This window comes from Mytilus galloprovincialis, chromosome 1 (assembly GCF_965363235.1).
Source record: "Mytilus galloprovincialis chromosome 1, xbMytGall1.hap1.1, whole genome shotgun sequence".
Lineage (NCBI taxonomy): Eukaryota > Metazoa > Mollusca > Bivalvia > Mytilida > Mytilidae > Mytilus > Mytilus galloprovincialis.
The window spans coordinates 26595848-26605385 of NC_134838.1; positions in this window are offsets into that span (position 1 = coordinate 26595848).

Genomic DNA, 9538 nt, shown 5'->3' on the forward strand with positions numbered 1-9538 from the left:
GTGCTGTCTATCAAAAAGACGCTTTAAATATTAAAAAATGCATTTGATTAATGACTGTTAATCTCTCTGCTAAAAGTTTAAATGTTTGGCATATGTGAATCTAGTATATAAAAGTCATATTATGCAATCAAGCTGAAATCTTAGAAAATGTGCACTTATTCGTTCTTGGCCTTTGATCTTGATTTGACGAAAATTGCACCCGTTATTTTTACGACCGGGCAAAACAGATAGTACAGACATGTAGCTTTCAAATGATATATAATTTAGCCCTGTGTTAGGTAGGTGCATCAAAAATTTAATTTTATGGTAAAAGTCACTCGCCTACTAATTACATGGCAAAATATTTATAACTCTTTATAACGTTGATCAATTCATGCGAAGAGCAGTTTATATTTCGTTTGTTATGTATTGGTGTATTGTTAATAATTTGTTAGAGGATTTTGTAATTATTCTGTTGTTTATATGTTGTTATGTTCAATTATATTATTTATTCATGGATGTCTCTGAAATGATGGTCCTTGTGTGTTTTTTTGTTTGTTTTGTATTTATGTAACGTAGTGTTGAAATTGTAGCGGTATTTCAAAAATTGCTATATAAATAAACTCATCAAAGATACCAGGACTAAATTTTGTATATACGCCAGACGCGCGTTTCGTCTACAAAAGACTCATCAGTGACGCTCGAATCCAAAAAAGTTAAAAAGGCCAAATAAAGTACGAAGTTGAAGAGCATTGAGGACCAAAATTCCTAAAAGTTTTGCCAAATTCAGCTAAGGTAATCTATGCCTGAGGTAGAAAAGCGGGAGAATAAATCATCCATTTAACCAGGTTCATGCAACATTTGTTTCTTTAAATGTCTTATACCAAGTCAAAACAATGGCATACATGGACAGTTCGTTTTTGTTTGTTTGTTGGCGTTTACTATTGTTGAAGTTCAGTGTTTCTGTTGATTTGATGCTTCATGTAGTCAACCAGATAGTAAACAAGAAGTAATTTATCGAAATTCAACAAGATGTTTCATAAATATGAATTCTTATTAGTCAGGCTAAATCGTAATCAAAACATCATTCATGCATTCAAATGGTAACGTATTGATTCAAATTTTGAACCTTTTGTGATGAGCTTGATCCATTTAAATGTATTGGGTCGTTGACAAAGTAAAGGAATACACGAAAAAAACAAACAACAATATATATTTGGCGACACAGGAAGTGAGAAGAACCATTCATATATTTTTCTTTCTTCATCAGGGTATCTACCTTTATATTACTTGTTTTTATATATTTATGTTAGTTCTTGATAAAATAGGATAACAATTATTTTAAAGACTTTACGCGTTTCGATTGTTAAAATTGAACCTACAACTATATCATTTGTACTACGAGGTTAATTAAACCCAACAAAAGTACTAGTCATAGATTGGTTTAGACACTAATCAGTGGCGTTGGAGTAAAGAAAGCGTATATTAAAACAAATACGAGGTTAAGATCAATGAATACTCAATCGGTGGAGATTATTTTAGTATTCACGAAATATCGCATTATTATTTGACACTAAAACGTCCTTTGGTGCATTTTATATTAATTGAAGAGATCTCGAAATATCGTTTAGATATAACTCAAGAAGGAAGTTTGAAGCATTACCCCAGGTTTTTTTTAAAGAATAAGAACAAAATTGACAGTCTGAATATAAAAAAAGGAGATGGGGTATGATTGCCAATAAGACAACTACCAACGAGAGACCAACTGACACAGCAATTAAAGGCTGAATATATCAGTTAACATAATGGAGGTATAAATTAAGAAATCATTTATTCGACCATCAAAAATATATGAAATTCAATTAATCACGGGCTTATGACAACACTTTTAAAACGCAGGAAAGAAGATATTGAAGACAAGAATATTGTAAACACTTATTATATTAAATACATTTTCAAAACGCTATGTAGTTTTGTAATTTATTTTTATTTTTGTATTTTACAAAGTAGTTATTTTGTTCAATACAATAACACTGTTATTTTTTGTTTGTTTGAAGCGTCTTTATATATTTAATCAACATTATAAGCCTTTGAACTGAGGATAGTACGCAGCAAAGTGTATTAACGTTTTTATCGTGTAACTATTTTAACCGTCATATTATTGCTGTACACACTTACGATACGACTTTTGTATTAGAAAAAAAAGGAATGCCAATCTTATCTGAGAGGATACAACATACAGTATGTGTGACGCCGCCCTACAACTATCCACCGGAGACTATATCAAACATATAAAAGATTAATACCACCAATATGTTCTTGTTGGTCTTTTTTAAATTTGCACATTTCAAAGAATTGTGTAGAATTTATCTTGTTTTCAAATTAAGAAATATTTGACTTAAGTCAAGTGTTATCCTGTTTGTTAATACATGTCATTATAGTACAGATCTAAAACTCACATGAAATTAACCATTATTTTTTTAGTAACCTTATAATATCAAGTTACAAAAATATTTCATAGAAACACCAAATACATAAGAATGGTGCCTTGCAACCCACAAGATATATAATTATGACTCAGAAATGTGTTACGGTAATGAAATAAAGGATTTATTTCCTACAACTGTCAAATCCAGGGGAAAAATGGTTTTGATTCTTTTTGTATGCGACCGGATTTTGTGGTAGCCTGAATCATAGGACGTCAGGTCGTAAGTATCATATTATAAGATAAGCAGGATATATATAAAAAAAAACTGTTTGAAAGGTTTAGCGTCGTTTTTAAATCTAGAAGAACACGTTTTTTTTTCATATATTTAAACTTCTATTGAACATATCCAATTATGTTTTATTGATATTACGAGGAAACTTATCAGGCATATGTTCCTTTCCCTGAGACTGAAACACATAGTGTAAATGGCAAGTTTCTTTAGAAAAATGCATATCCGTTTTTCATGTACAAACATCTAACATTATAGAGTGTATCTTGATTATAAATAATATCACATTTATAATCTAATGAGAATTATGTATATAACTCAGGTTTATACAAAAGACGATTTGCCCCTTTCCGTTCCCCATTGCATTATCTACGTTCAATTATTTTTAGCACGTGAAAACTATTTATAAATTATCTTTGTTTACGTTGAAGGCATCGCCATTCTTTATTTAATATTTTTAACACAATTAATCAACTACATTTTGTAATTCGTATATACAAGCGGGTGCTGATATAAAATCCGATTTTAAGGTGACATTCCTTATCAATAAGGATTTATCTAAACATTAATGTGTTGATTTAATTACAAACAGTTTTATACACATATTGCATGAACTATTGGTGAATTTTCGAAACCTGAGATAGTTATTTATAACGTGATACAGAGGATACATTTCTACACATCTATTTCTTTTAATTGTACGTAAGTACATCATCTAAAACAATATGAGTGGTAGAAAGAGGCCACGGAGGCAAAACATTGATAATAGTAGAAATTGGCCAAAAGAAACATATCTGGAAAAATTAAAAGAGATGGGTATCGGGGTCAATGCAACGTGGAAGGTAAAAATACTTCGTCAGTTGTATTTGGCTAATAAACCAAAAACTCCGTCTATAACAATTCCTGAAACATCTAATCAGCCTCCCGTTAATGAGTTGCAATACTCTACAAGTACGAATGATCCAGAAGTAGGATTATATCTCCCGTCAACGCTTTCTGTCGTAAAAGAGGGACGAAAGATACCAAAGGGACAGTCAAACTCATAAATCTAAAACAAACTGACAACGCCATGGCTAAAAATAAAAAAGACAAACAGAAAAACAATAGTACACACGACACAACATAGAAAACTAAAGAATAAACAACACGAACCCCACCAAAAACTAGGGGTGATCTCAGGTGCTCCGGAAGGGTAAGCAGATCCTGCTCCACATGTGGCACCCGTCGTGTTGCTTAAGTGATTACAAATCCGGTAAATAGTCTAATTCGGTAGGTCATATTCATGAAAGGGAAGGGGATTGTAGTTACGACGTAAGGAACATATCCGATATCATTTGTGAAACGGTTATTCCATAACGGTCAACCAACTCGTGATGGCGTAAATGATACGCGCATTCATACGCCAGGTTACACACCTAATATAAACAGTGAGGACTCTTCAGGGAATCTGCGGCAGCCTTTACATCAGCAACAGAAACTCTTTCAAATATCGCTAAGCTCATGTTAAAAACTTCAAATATACATGTAGAAAATGTTACCGAAAAGGAAGCAACAACACCTACACTAGAATCTGCCATAAGATGTTCTAATAGCCGACAAACAGACTCCGCGGCCGGGGCTACATCAACAGGAAAAGTATACTACGCTGAAGATCTACCAAAGATGGATTTCGTTACACCTTCCATCAAAAAGCAGATAATAGAAGACCTTCCAAATAGCAGCACCAGCAGCAGAGGCAGAACCCACTCCGTGTCCTAAATCTTTGCAAGTAATGTGGAATTATATAGTTGAAAATTTAATTCACAACTCAATCGCAAGCAGTACGCGTTTGCAATACGAACATGAATTGAAATCATACAACTTTTTGTGTCTCTCCGGTTTTAAGTGGGATGATAAACAGATTTGCCACCTCAAACGGAAGATATTCTAATGCATTACGCTACACATTGTCACGAAAATCTAAAGATGAAATGTTCTAAAATACAAATGTACATTTGCGGTTTAAGATACATATATCTTCAATCCGGAGTACAGTGTTTATTCAGTAGCTGTTGCTCTTCAAAACTGCTTAGGTTAGAAACAATTTACAGGGGTATTAAAAAACAAGAAGTAAAGAGTTCCCGAAAAAGATTACCGCTAACTTATGATATAATTAGATATATGATAACAGTGCTTCAAAAGGGAATATTTTCGCCATTTGTAACTGCACTTATTGAGGCAGCTTGTATCGTCGCTTACTTCGGATTTCTCAACTGCGGTGAATTAACCGTCAACACGGACTTCGATGCATCTTGCAATCTATGTATAGATTAAGCAAGCCCAGCTAGCTTTGATATCCGATTAGTCTAGTTTTACTATTCAACAGTTTTCTTTGTAGAGTTCATGGAAAATATGTGCGCGATTCTACAGTGGCATAATAATCCACTGTTCAAAATGAGTGTGTTCTTGTCAAATACATGTAGACTACGATTCTATGTAATTAAAGTTCAATTTGATTAACAGGGGCATAATAATCCCCGTCCACTGCAGTGTGCTGCTTTATTATTGGAAATAACACCTTCATTGGAATTAGTGTGTTCATTAGTTTCACGTGTACATTATAAAACATATCTGCATTTTTTGACGGACACAGTAATCCCCTTTCTATGAGCTTGAAGATACTCATCATTGGTGCTTAACAATCCATAGTTATATAATATGTTACTCACTAAAAGTGGTGTACTTTTCCTTATATGATTTGAATATATTCTATTTTTAGCATCATGATAGCGTAGTATGATAGTGTATATACTTCAAATGTTCAAATTCATATGCTTTTTTGATTTTAAACTATACTTCGTGTTTAGACTAGTTATTGCCCTTAATGAATTATATTTCGAATTTGTTACATATTCTTACTTGAAAACTGAATATTATGAATATGAAATTACTGACTATATCGAGAACAGTTTCTTTCACAGTCAAAGAACATCTAATATGCTATTCTTGCTGTTTTTGGTTCCAAAAACACTTTAATCGGAAGTGCTAGCAACTTCATTTCATAGTTATCATAATCTTATTTTACATACTCCCTTCAATTTAGGGTCCATCTGTCTCATCGGTCTAATCAAAATATTCAACATCTGTTTTTGGGGTCATTTCGAGTTTTCACTCAAATCACAAATTTACTGGGTATTCAGTGGTCACTTACATCCTAACTTTAGCATAAGTCTTGCCAATATTTTCTGGCTAGAAAACTCAGACAACGGCTTATGCTAATTGTTTCGCAGATCGGCTCTCTCTGGCTTTCTACTATATATTTGGCTACTTATCTGAATCACAGTTCAGATGCTTATCAATCACATGCTTTGGAACCAGGAGAGCGGATAGTGCATAATATAGTGTTTCTGTAGTAGCTTTAAAATAGATTAGACACTTGGCACTAACCAGCCGATCTGACTACTTTAAAGTTATGTTAGCAAGCAAACCGCTGTTTGCCTACAACTACACTATTTCTATTTGTTTTTTCAAAAAATTCGGATAAAGTGACCATGTACGCTAAATTGCTGAGACAGCCGTCGGCCAAAAAATATTGTATATAATTGTATAATTGTATTAGTTTATCTGTTTTTGTAGTTTAGCAATAACATTATAGTCCTAGCTCGTCTTGTGTATAAAATGAGATTTATGTATATAATTCAGGGTTATACAAAAGACGATTTTCCCCTTTCCGTTCCCTATTGCATTATCTACATTCAATTATTTTTAGCACGTGCAAACTATTTATAAATTGTCTTTGTTTACATTGAAGGCATCGCCATTCTTTTTGTTAACCACCTCCCCCTCCTCCCCTCCACCACCGATATATTTTACTGTAATACATTATTAGCATGTCATAGGGTTAATCTAGTGTATTTATATATATATATTATTATTATTTTTTTCTTTCATTGTTATAATTGTTGTCTCAGTTGAATGATAAGGTTTTCATACTATTAGATCATGTGGGTCATTTCGAGTTTTCACTCAAATCAAAAATTTACGGGGTAGTTAGTGGTCACTTACATCCTAATTTTAGCATAAGTCTTGCCAATATGTTCTGGCTAGACAGCTCAGACAAAGGCTTGTGCTAATTGTTTCGCAGATCGGCTCTCTCTGGCTGTCTACTATATCTTTGGCTACTTATCTGAATCACAGTTCAGTTGCTTATCAATCACATGCTTTGGAACCAGGAGAGCGGATAGTGCATAATATAGTGTTTCTGTAGTAGCTTTAAAATAGATTAGACACTGGGCACTAACCAGCCGATCTGACTACTTTAAAGTTATGTGTGCAATCAAACCGCAGTTTACCTACAACTACACTATTTCTATTTGTTTTTTAAAAAATTCGGATAAAGTGACCATGCACGCTAAATTGCTGAGACAGCTGTACGCCAAATAATATTGTATATAATTATTATAATTGTATAATTGTATTAGTTAATATGTTTTTGTAGTGAAGCAATAAGATTATATTCCTAGCTCGTCTTGTGTATAAAAATAAATTAAATTACCTCGTATAATTATAAGTATACACTTTTTATGCAAACATGTTATGTTTATCTTATATTGAAAATTTTGTATATGTTATGAGTTTGAAAGAGGGACGAAAGATACCAAAGGGACAGTCAAACTCATAAATCTAAAACAAACTGACAACGCCATGGCTAAAAATGAAAAAGACAAACAGAAAAACAATAGTACACATGACACAACATAGAAAACTAAAGAATAAACAACACGAACCCCACCAAAAACTAGGGGTGATCTCAGGTGCTCCGGAAGGGTAAGCAGATCCTGCTCCACATGTGGCACCCGTCGTCTTGCTTATGTGATTACAAATCCGGTAAATAGTCTAATTCAGTAGGTCACATTCATGAAAGGGGAGGAGATTGTAGTTACGACGTAAGGAACATATCCGATATCATTTGTGAAACGGTTATTCCATAACGGTCAACCAACTCGTGATGGCGTCCGTAAAATTTACGATGGGATGATTTCAACTTCACCATTTGGAACTCTTGGTTTAATAGCTTCCTTGTGAGCAGTAACCCTCTATCAAGAAAATCATGATAGGAAATGCAAGCACGGGGATATCGTATCAATTGGGAGATGTATACCCCGTATGCAGGTGCTGCTGGAATGTTGCTACTTAGAAATGGAAAGTTCACAATTGGAAAGCTGAAATCATCCCTTTTGTCGTAAAGTTTTGTTTTCAACCGACCCTCATTGTCAATTTCTTGATGTAAGTCAAGATATGCATGTCTCTTTGATATCTTTCTCCTCGCTTTCGCATGTTCAGCAGTCCGACCCACAGTTTTCGTCCTTTATCCCCGTTTTCAACAAATAATTGTTGTCACGGTATGACTGTATTGTTTCTTTATATCTTATTTATAGCATAGTAAGCAGGGGGAACAGATACCATGTACCAAAAAATATTCTGACATTTTTTGTTGTTTTCTCCAAAATTTTGTGTTTCATTAAAATTAAATTTGTAATGGAGTTTTGTTAAAACAGTTGATGTTTTAACTTTGATTTTTCATAAGTACTGATCATATTTTTGAACAGTTTTTATTTTTAGATTTGTCTCGATCAATTCGATTTAAAACTACTTTTGAAATTAAACTTGTATTTTTAAATGTTATATTCAATAATCTTTTAAAATCATAAAATAATGAATGATGATAAAAGTTCATTAACAGCAATAAACTCTGTCACAAAATATCAGTAAATATTATTAGGAATAATGTGTGACCGATATCAAATACCTGTGCTGTAATAATGTCATAAACGACATAAACATAAGTACACGTTTTCAAACGGTTCAGAATTGTTAAATTGCTTAATTGTAAAACACTTGATTATTTATCATTGTTATCATACCCAGTCATAATAATAACGTATATTGTAAAGCGGGGTTTAATATGAAGAGAACATGTATTCTTTTTGAAGTAAACACAAAACCATTTAGGTTTTTTTTTTTTCTTTTGTTGTATTAACCTCAGATGACTCTGTTTTTAACAACTATTTTGAACATAGCAATTGCTATATAAATATAATTCTAGTTGTTTCTTGAAAAACCCAATATCCCAAATTTCATTTAGAACACCTTTAAATATAATCAAAAACTTTTAAGTTTTCAAATGTTGACTTTATTAAAATGATTTTACTATTTCATTTGATCAATGCCTTTCAGAAAGTACAATAAATGCAACAGTTAACAAGGATAAACATTGGCAATAGCTATTTTTATTTTCAAATATAAGTAAAAGGATCATTACGCTAATACCTTATTAAGATTTTAACCAACATGTCTTATTTAGGGTATTTGATATCGGTCAAACAATATATTTATTCCGCCAGCAAAACAGCATGGGAGAATGAAAATACTTGGCCTAATATCACGGCTGATCAACTACATATATTACCTATCTAGCCGCCAGAATGTGTTTTGCTAGTGAATGAATACGAGCATTATGGTTTGTGGGAATAAAATACCAACATCATCACTATGGTAAAAAAGAGAAACATACACACAGACAAACAATAGTATACAAAAAAATCCATAGAAAACTGAAACCTGAGCAACACGACCCTCAGTAAAAATATTGGGAATATCAGGTTTTCCGGAAGAGTCGCTAGTTCCTGTGCCACCAGTGGCATCTGTCGTGTTGTTCATGTTATTACAAACCCTGTAATAAATCTTATTCCGTAGGTAAAATTCGGGGGAAAAGGAAAAGGAAATGTTTTTAAAACAATGAATTATTTTTTAATAACGAGTGTTTATGCAGCAATTTACACATCAATTCAAGATGACAATAT